The sequence below is a fragment of the Petaurus breviceps genome, unplaced genomic scaffold (genome assembly GCF_028583685.1).
Source record: "Petaurus breviceps papuanus isolate PSGF00001 unplaced genomic scaffold, PetGlider_PUasm1.0 90977, whole genome shotgun sequence".
Taxonomy (NCBI): domain Eukaryota; kingdom Metazoa; phylum Chordata; class Mammalia; order Diprotodontia; family Petauridae; genus Petaurus; species Petaurus breviceps.
Genome location: NW_027187391.1, coordinates 1,858,488 through 1,867,215, shown reverse-complemented (window position 1 = coordinate 1,867,215; position 8,728 = coordinate 1,858,488).

The following is an 8,728-nucleotide window of genomic DNA, read 5'->3' as shown; positions in this document are numbered from 1 at the left end:
ATAGTCAGGGATCATGGAAGCATAGAATTACTGGGTTGCAAGGGGACTTAGAAATTGCCCAGTCCAAACTACTTCCCAAATCATGAATCCCATTTGGACAGGATGTTCCCAAAATTTAATGTCACAGGAGATTCTGCTCAGAGTCAATAAAATGGCAAAGAGCTTTACGTTATTATGTGAATTTTCATATTAAAGAATATTTAATGTAATTCAACAGTTCCTGCACTCCTATTATGTACCAGGAGCTGTGCAGAGATATAAAATCAACCATTCAACAAGCATTTATTAAGTGACTGCTATATGCCAGGCACTATACTTTACCCTTGCAATATAAGTAGAAAAAAATGAAACAATTTCTACTGGCAAGGTGCATATGACATGTTCTCTGATTCAAGAAACTGCTAATAATCTTGTTGGAGAATATGTGCACATTTTCTTGCATGCAAAGTTAATATTTCTGCTCCTGTAGACATAAGGCATGCATGTTGAGAAGTTTTATCAATAGAGGAAATGGTTTAACACTAGCCTATCTATCCATATTCTTTCACCCAATCCACCAAATGTACACAGAGATTTTACAAGAGAAATTGTGGTCATAGAACCACCACAACTAACTAGGAACAAAACTAATAGGGACAAAACCCATTACTCTGCACTGACCACTTAAAACAACTTACTAACCAAACATAGATATTACATCTTAAAGAATCTGTCAAAAGTGTCATTCAAAAAGTACACACAGGATTAGCAGTTCCTCCAAAAGTTGGGTCTAATCACTTAGAATCTGACAGAATATTACCTATGAGTACAACTGATTTATAAAACACTAAAATTGAGAAAACTTCAAAGTGCCAGGATTTCTTGATGCCCTTCCTCAACAACCATAGTTTTTATTAATTCTGACATATGTGGTAAAAAGAGAAACTAGTTAATTTTTTCCAGCCCTTTTTGTCTTACTCTTAGGTCTTTTCCTTCTGCCAGAACTCAGTAGTTATTCAGAAATGGAGCTACTTGATTTAATAGATAAAGACTGTTCATCTTAAACTTTTTCAAGACAAGATTCAGTCATTTTTCTTGTCCTAGAGACACAAGAAAAGAGAAAAGACTAGGCCCTGGAGACACATGATTATATTTCAACACTAGAAGCTTGCCTGCTCACCCTTCTCCCAGTAAAAAAAAATTATAATTAAAAAGTAATTTATCAAGTTTTAATTCTTTTCTTCCTGAGATCTCTTCTCCAGGTACTTCTGTAAGATAGCCCAGAAGTCAGCCTATCTATAACACATTCTGCAGAATTAAGTTAAGTACTGGAGATCCTAATTTAAACAACAGCCAAGATGTTTAAGTTTATACATGGGGCAACACAATAGACTCCCAAGAAACTTTATTTCACCCACAAGAGAAACCATTAAATTTACATTTCCTTCTCTATTACAAGAAAAACCTAAAAGCAGCTAAATTAAATTTAATTGGAAATAATTTTTTAAAATGTTCTACCTTGGGAATTGCATAAAGCCGTTCATTCAATTTGTTTTAAATAAGCAACTCATACCTTGCCATAAACTCAGACAGATTTTGAAATATAAAGAAAGATAATAATTTAATATGTATTACTTTCCCTTTGTGGATTTTCTTATAAAGAACAAATACTAATATATTTGTGCTAATTCTAACTGTGAAATCAAAAAGTATTTGATCTGGCATCAGGACTTAGGTTCAAGTACTTACTTTCATTATTACCTTGGTCTTCACTTTACCTACCAGCAATCATCTACAGAATGAGAAGGTTATACCAGATAAGCTCTAAATTCTGTTCCCACTACTAAATTCTCTGAAACCCCTAAACATTGTCTACTTCCATAGTTTCATTTGTCATCAGAAATACCTGAAGCACTTTGAGGTATATGACAAAAAAAGAAACAAGAATAAATGCTACTACTGAAAATTTGAAAGATGCCCTTACCTTTCCCTGTCACCTTCAGACCCTTAATAGCCCCTACTTACACTCCTTTTCCTTCTTTGCTTTGCCTTCTGCATAGTTGCATTTTTTAAAATAAATTTTCTACTGAATTAGATGAATAGTGATGACCACTAGCTTAGTTCATTGTACAATAAGCAAAAGTAGGAAGGTTTTCTAACCATGGAGTAAGAGGAAGTGAATGAAGCAACTCCCATAAGTTAGTTATGTTATTTTTACTTGCCTTTATACAATGTGTGTTGGTTTTTAAGCATGCAACAGGAGAGAAATATATGGGGTGAAATTTCACCTACAGATGAATTCCAATCAGCTAAAGTAGCAGCTAGACAGCACAGTAAATAGAGTACCAGGCCTAGAGTCATGAAGACTGGAATTCAAATCCTGTCTCAGAAATTTACTAACTGTGTGACCTTGGGCAAGCCACTTTACCTCTGTCTGACTCCGTTTTCTCATCTGTAAAATACAGGTAATAATTGTACCTACAGGGTTCCCTGTACCCCAGAATTGTTGTGAGTATCAAATGATAGTAGTAGGTACTATATAAATGTTGGGTGTTATTACTAGATCAACATGTTGTTGCTTTTTTGGGGGAATAGGGGCAAAAGTCTAGACATGCGATTTCATCAGTGTAGGAAACTCAAAGTAAAGGAGCTACGCACATGTTTTCCCTAGCATAATGTAACTTTCTGGAGGGCCTGGATCATTCTTGGTTTTGTCTTTCATTTCCTGTATCTGTAACATTACAAGTGCTTGTTGCATTGAAAAATTAAGTTGAATCCTTTTTTATCAGATCTTTTGTGAGCTGACACTGTAATTAGTGAGAAGACCTCTGACATCTTTCAGTCAATATCTCCACTGAGAGATGCTATGAATCTCGCATATCTCTATTTTCTGAGACTCCAAAACACAAAAACCAATGGAAAACTTGACTTTAACTCAAATATCCACAGTATAATATAATATCTGGGACATCTTTCCAAGTAGCATTGGATGCATGCACTAGAAATGCCACATTCTGACTATTTCTGCTCAGTCTTGTGTCCCTGGAATGCTTGGCCTTGTGTGCAGTTAAAATACTTAGGCTATGGGTCTCCTTGAGGCTCAAAAATGCCCCTTGAGGTTCAAAAGTACTTGGCTTTCAAAGTTTCTACCTCAGCCAGAGAAAGAGAAGATTCTGGTAAAGCAGCCTCTTAAGAAGAAAGCTTGTTCTAACAATACTTTGTCAGACAAAGAAACTTTCAGTTTCCTGGTTGAATTATGCTTATCAAACCTGGTAAAATGATCTTTCACTAAGAGGATGTTGCTTCTGTACTTCCTATATTTTTGTGGGAATTAAAAAAGATCGATGTGCCTACATTCCAAATACTTATATAGGTACTTATCCACATACAAAGCACAAGTTGGCATCAGTTTCCTTGGAAAATATCAGAAATATGCTTCATTCTTCTTATAAATATTGGCAGCCTTTCTTGGCTAATAAAATCTTTTTTCATACTAATTTAAATGCTTTCTCACTTGACCCAAATGTCTAAAGTCATTGTGCAGTGTTGTCATGGCAATAGGATGAAATTCCTTAAGAACCAACTTCTTCCTTGTATCATATGTGGAATGATTTATAGTCTGAAATAGTACTTTTATTACATAGCTCCCAATGCTGCCATTGTCTCAAGAATAAGATGCCCTCAAGAAAACAAAACAAGTCCCTGAGAATTATTCCTTCATTTCTTGGTTTGTATCCTTCTTTTGACAAGGATTCTAGTGAATATTTTTCCAGCTATTTTCTCCAACACTTATCTTACCAGGCATTCTAGAATGTGTCACTGTTTCTGGTAACTTACATAAGGTCTCTGTCTTGTAATGTATAATAAATATTTCACAGCCCCACAAAGAGATTCCTAAGAACAGCTTTATCTATAGGACCAGCAAGCACACTTAGAATAAACATCCTTCAAGATGATTCTTGAATTCAATATACTTCACATCAACACTTGAAAGTTTTACTATCTATAATTCTCATTTCATCTTACACTATTCTCACAGCATAAAAACAACACAACAGGTATCTATATTTAAGCATTCAACCATGCAAATTAATAAGTAATATATGCAGCTGTAGTATCAAATTAGAGCATTAATGTAAATTATATTAAAATGAAACACATTATTTCAATGTGAAAAGAACTAGAAGTATAAAATTAGTTGAGATTTAGAGCTAAACAGCATTCAAAAGCTTATTTAGCAGAGACCCAAAGATGACAAATGACATAATCAAGGTTACACAGGCAAGTGAAAATATTTGCATTTGAGCACAGGTCAATGGGATTCCCAGTAAAAATAAAATAGAGAAAAATGTTCTCAAAAATGTCTTCAAAATTCAAAAGTTCAAAGAAATTATAATTCTCCAGGAGCAGCTATGTATTTCTTTTCAGTAGATTTAAAATAAAGAAACAAAAAATCCACATAGACAGATAATCCTGGGCATAACATTCACATGTAAAGCTAGGGGCATTGCTGAGTACTTATATTACCTTGTTCAATAATAAGGAGTTAAGTATTGATAATCTCATGCTTCACTCAGAGGATGCTTCTGGGAAATTATTACCTTTCTATAGTTGTGAAAAAAACCTCACTGCCTTGATCCCTTTACTCTGACCCTATTGTGCATAGCAGTGTCTGTCTTCTTATTCTAAGGATATGGCAAATTTATCCTACTAGATTCTTGACTGAATTCTCCTACTGAGGAAACTTTCCCTCCACAAAAATAAAGACTCCTTTCAGGCCCTCCATCCCTCCTCTGGCTGATCCTTAATTTCTTTGTCCCTGAGTGTCACATTTTCTACTGCTTCTAGGTAGATTTTTTTTTCTTCCTCACATTCTAGGATCCATCTATGTACACTATCCCAACCTTATATCCAAGTGTATCCCCTTTATTGATGTGACCAAAGAGCAAGAGAGGCTTAAATTACAAATGAGAAAACTGATATCTACAATCATTTCCCAAGATTTTCTACCTAAGAAGCAGCAGAGCCAGGACTAGAGCCCAGTTCTTCAGGCCCTCAGTTCAGTACTCACGCAGAATGTAAATAGTAATTATTTCAGCTTTGGTCAGAAACCTTCAGGGTCTTTCCTCCCAAACTGATTTTGGGGGGGGGGGGGTAGGGAGAAGTAAAGAGGCCATTCTCTGCCTCATTTCTTATTAAGTCTTAATCATTGCATGGGCTTTGCCTCAGTCAAACTGGGACCTGTTGAAGACCTTAGCTTGAAAAGGTCAAGGTCACCAATGCATCCTGGGCTATCTCCAATTGTCCTGATCTATATCTGGTCACTGGACCCTGATGGCTCCAGAGGAGAAAGTGAGGCTGGAGATTTTGCCAACTCTCCCTCACCTAAACCCAGTTCACTTGAATGTCATGACATCACCTTCCAAATAGCATTGTCTTCTTTGAGAATTAAGGACAAACATCAGCAGCAGCAGCTTCACATCTGTGAACATATTGTTCAAAATCAATCTTTGGAACAAGAACAAAAATATTTATTTCTTTTTTCCATTTTGTTCAAGTGAACTATTTTTATCATATAACTTCTAAAAGTATTGTTCTTTTTTGCATCAGCATCCTCGATATATAGTCCATAGAATGAATAATAATAACAATTCATAGTTATATAATAGATTATAGGATTTAGGAATGAAATAAATAGGCATCCATTAAGTAACTACTATGTGCCATCACCATGTTAAATGTTTAATGAATATTATCTCATTTGATCTACACAACAACCATGGGTATGGGCACTATTATCATACCTATTGTACAAGTGAGAAACCTCAAGCAAACAGAAATGACTTGCCCAGGGTCACATAGTTAGTAAATATCTGAGCTGATTTCAACTCAGGCCTTCCTGACTCCAAGTGCAGTGAGTGGTCTATCTACTGAGCCACCTGGTTGCCTCAGAGGAGCTTGCTTAGAGCAGAAAAGGATTTTGGATGGCATCCAGTTCAATCTTCTTAATTTTAATTATTTTTTCAATTAAAAAGAATTTTCAGTCATCCATGAATTATCACAAGCTCCTATTTTGATACATAATTGATAACATTTAGTGCATACCTACTTTGGATAGAGCAGAATGCTGTGGAAAGACTGACAAAAAAGAAATAAAGGAACTCTTAAAGATCTTAAACTTTAATGAAAGAATCAGAATACAAACATAAGGCAACTAAAATATCTATTTAGAGAGCAAATATGTCAGCAAACACAAATGAAGACAAAAAGTGTTAAGAATTATAGCTAATGTCTTTTGCTTCTGATAAAATTATCTTGTATATATTTACATTCATTTGGTAGCAGGACAAGAGATCTAAAATTGTAAGGAATGACATATCATCTAGTCCAACCACCTTATTTTAATAGATAAGGCATTTGAGATAAGATGTGAATCAGTCTCCTCTGGTTCCAAAGCTAGTGCTTTTTCCATTGTACCAGAAAGTAGACTCCATAAGGGAAGAGATTGTTTCATTTATGCTTTTGTATTTCTATTGTGTGGAGTATAGCAGATGCTTAATAAATGCTTATTGATTGATAGTAAGAGAATTTTAAACCAGGAGTCAGTTGTGATATTGGCCAGTATTAAATTTTCATTCACTTTTAAGGAGGTGACCAATACGGTAGCAGCCAATCTCTCTCTAGCTGATATCCATATTGAAGCATTTTTTTTTTCCTGAAAGACAAACACTAGACTAATACACATGCTGCACATATGGCAGATTTGTCTTTGTGGACTTAATTTTCCCAGGGAATAGTCGTCAATAAATGCCACTGCTCACACAATATTGTTTAACTCAATCACAGCCTAGGGCTATTAATGCTGCATAAAATGGTTGATAATTATTCTCTAACACCTTCATGCCTACAATAAACAAAAATAAAGAATGTCAGTTACATTTTTTTCTCTCCTCCTATGGTACATCTATCATATACTTTGGGAAGAAACTTCTTTAAGTTAGTCGAGATTCAGGTAATCGAGGTTTTGCTTGAGAGTGCAAATTCTACATTTTTGTTTATTTTCAGAATAAAATTGTATGAGAAAGTATTTGTTAAGGATTAAGTGCTAAGCACTGAAGATATTAAAAGAAAATTTAGGTAATATCTACTCTCAAGAAGATCACATTCTGATTGCAGGAAACAAAATATAAAAGGATTTACATGTGGCCATATTCAGCTCATGGCAGATGGAAAGGTCCGGTAGTAGGGAAGGTATCAGTTCTGATGACAAGGACCAGAGAGAGCAGAACAGATGGTCCCCAAACAAGAGTTTAGTGGCTACACGGGTTGTTGAAAAATAGATAGAAAAAGTAAAGGACTCATGATCTGAAGTCATACAGTAAAATTTCTCTCTCTCATTGAGAAACCAAACTAAGTAAAATAGAAAAAGATGGAAAAGAGGGAGTTATTTAAGAGGATGGTGGAGAAACAGTTAAAATATCTATAGAGACTAGGTGCTTCCATAAATAGGAGTAGAAAAAAAGTAAAAAAAAAATGTGTGAGCTGGAAGAATCTTGGGAGATCATCAGAATCCACCCCTTCACTTAAAATTAATGAACTCAAACATTGGGGTAAGACCTTGGTACTTGTAGGAAAAAGAAGAGCAAAATGTCCTTGCTACATGGCACCTGCATCCTAATTATTTAGAAATTTATGATAATCTGGGCAAAACACATGCAAAATAAAAAATTGGACAAAAATGTCCTGAAGCTATTTTTTTTCTTATTTATGAAATTACTAGGAACTGAACTTTATCACCATGTCAGTTAGATGAGGAAGTATGACCTGTAGATTTCTTATAGTGGACAACCAGTTTTTAGTTTTATATTTTTGTTTATCAGAATAAAAAGGCATTCATCTTTGGAAAAAGCACGAGAGGAAATACTAAATGTTACATACCTTCCTATTTTCATTTACATGATGAATAAACTAAGTACAATCTATGGGCATACACTACCCTAATCAAGAACAACTCACAATTCAATAGAAATAGCAAATTTTAAAGAGATGACATGAACACACAACTCTTAATATCACAACCCTACCATAAATCTCTATATATCATTTTATAGTTAGACGATACCTTACCTATTAATCAGTCCCACTAATTCATTTTATACATAAAATAAGGCCTAGAGAGATTGACCAGGCAATGGTCATAAGAATGTGTACTCACACACACAAATGTGGATAGATGTATACATATAAATATACATGTATGCATGCATACTATATACATCTTAATATGTATGTATTTATACATACATAAGCATGTATACACAAATACCAAATAAAAGGTGATAAGATTCAAGGAAATATTTTAATTGGATTATGAAAGCAAAATGGTATATTTTTGTGGGCTTATTTGTTGTAGTTAAGAAAATAGATAAATATTTTGGAGTATTTGGGAAGTGAAAGTATCACAAAAAACATTTTCACTATTTTATGCCCCTAAAGATATAGTTTAATTAATTACAATGTATACTGTAAATTAGATAGATGATTAGATAGAAAGGTGGGATAGTTTAATTCATTACAATGTATAGTGTAAATTAGATAGATAGATAGATAGATAGATAGATAGATAGATAGATAGATAGATAGATAGATAGATGGATAGATAGATAGATGGATAGATAGATGGATAGATAGATGGATAGATAGATGGATGGATGGATGGATGGATGGATGGATGGATGGATGGATGGAT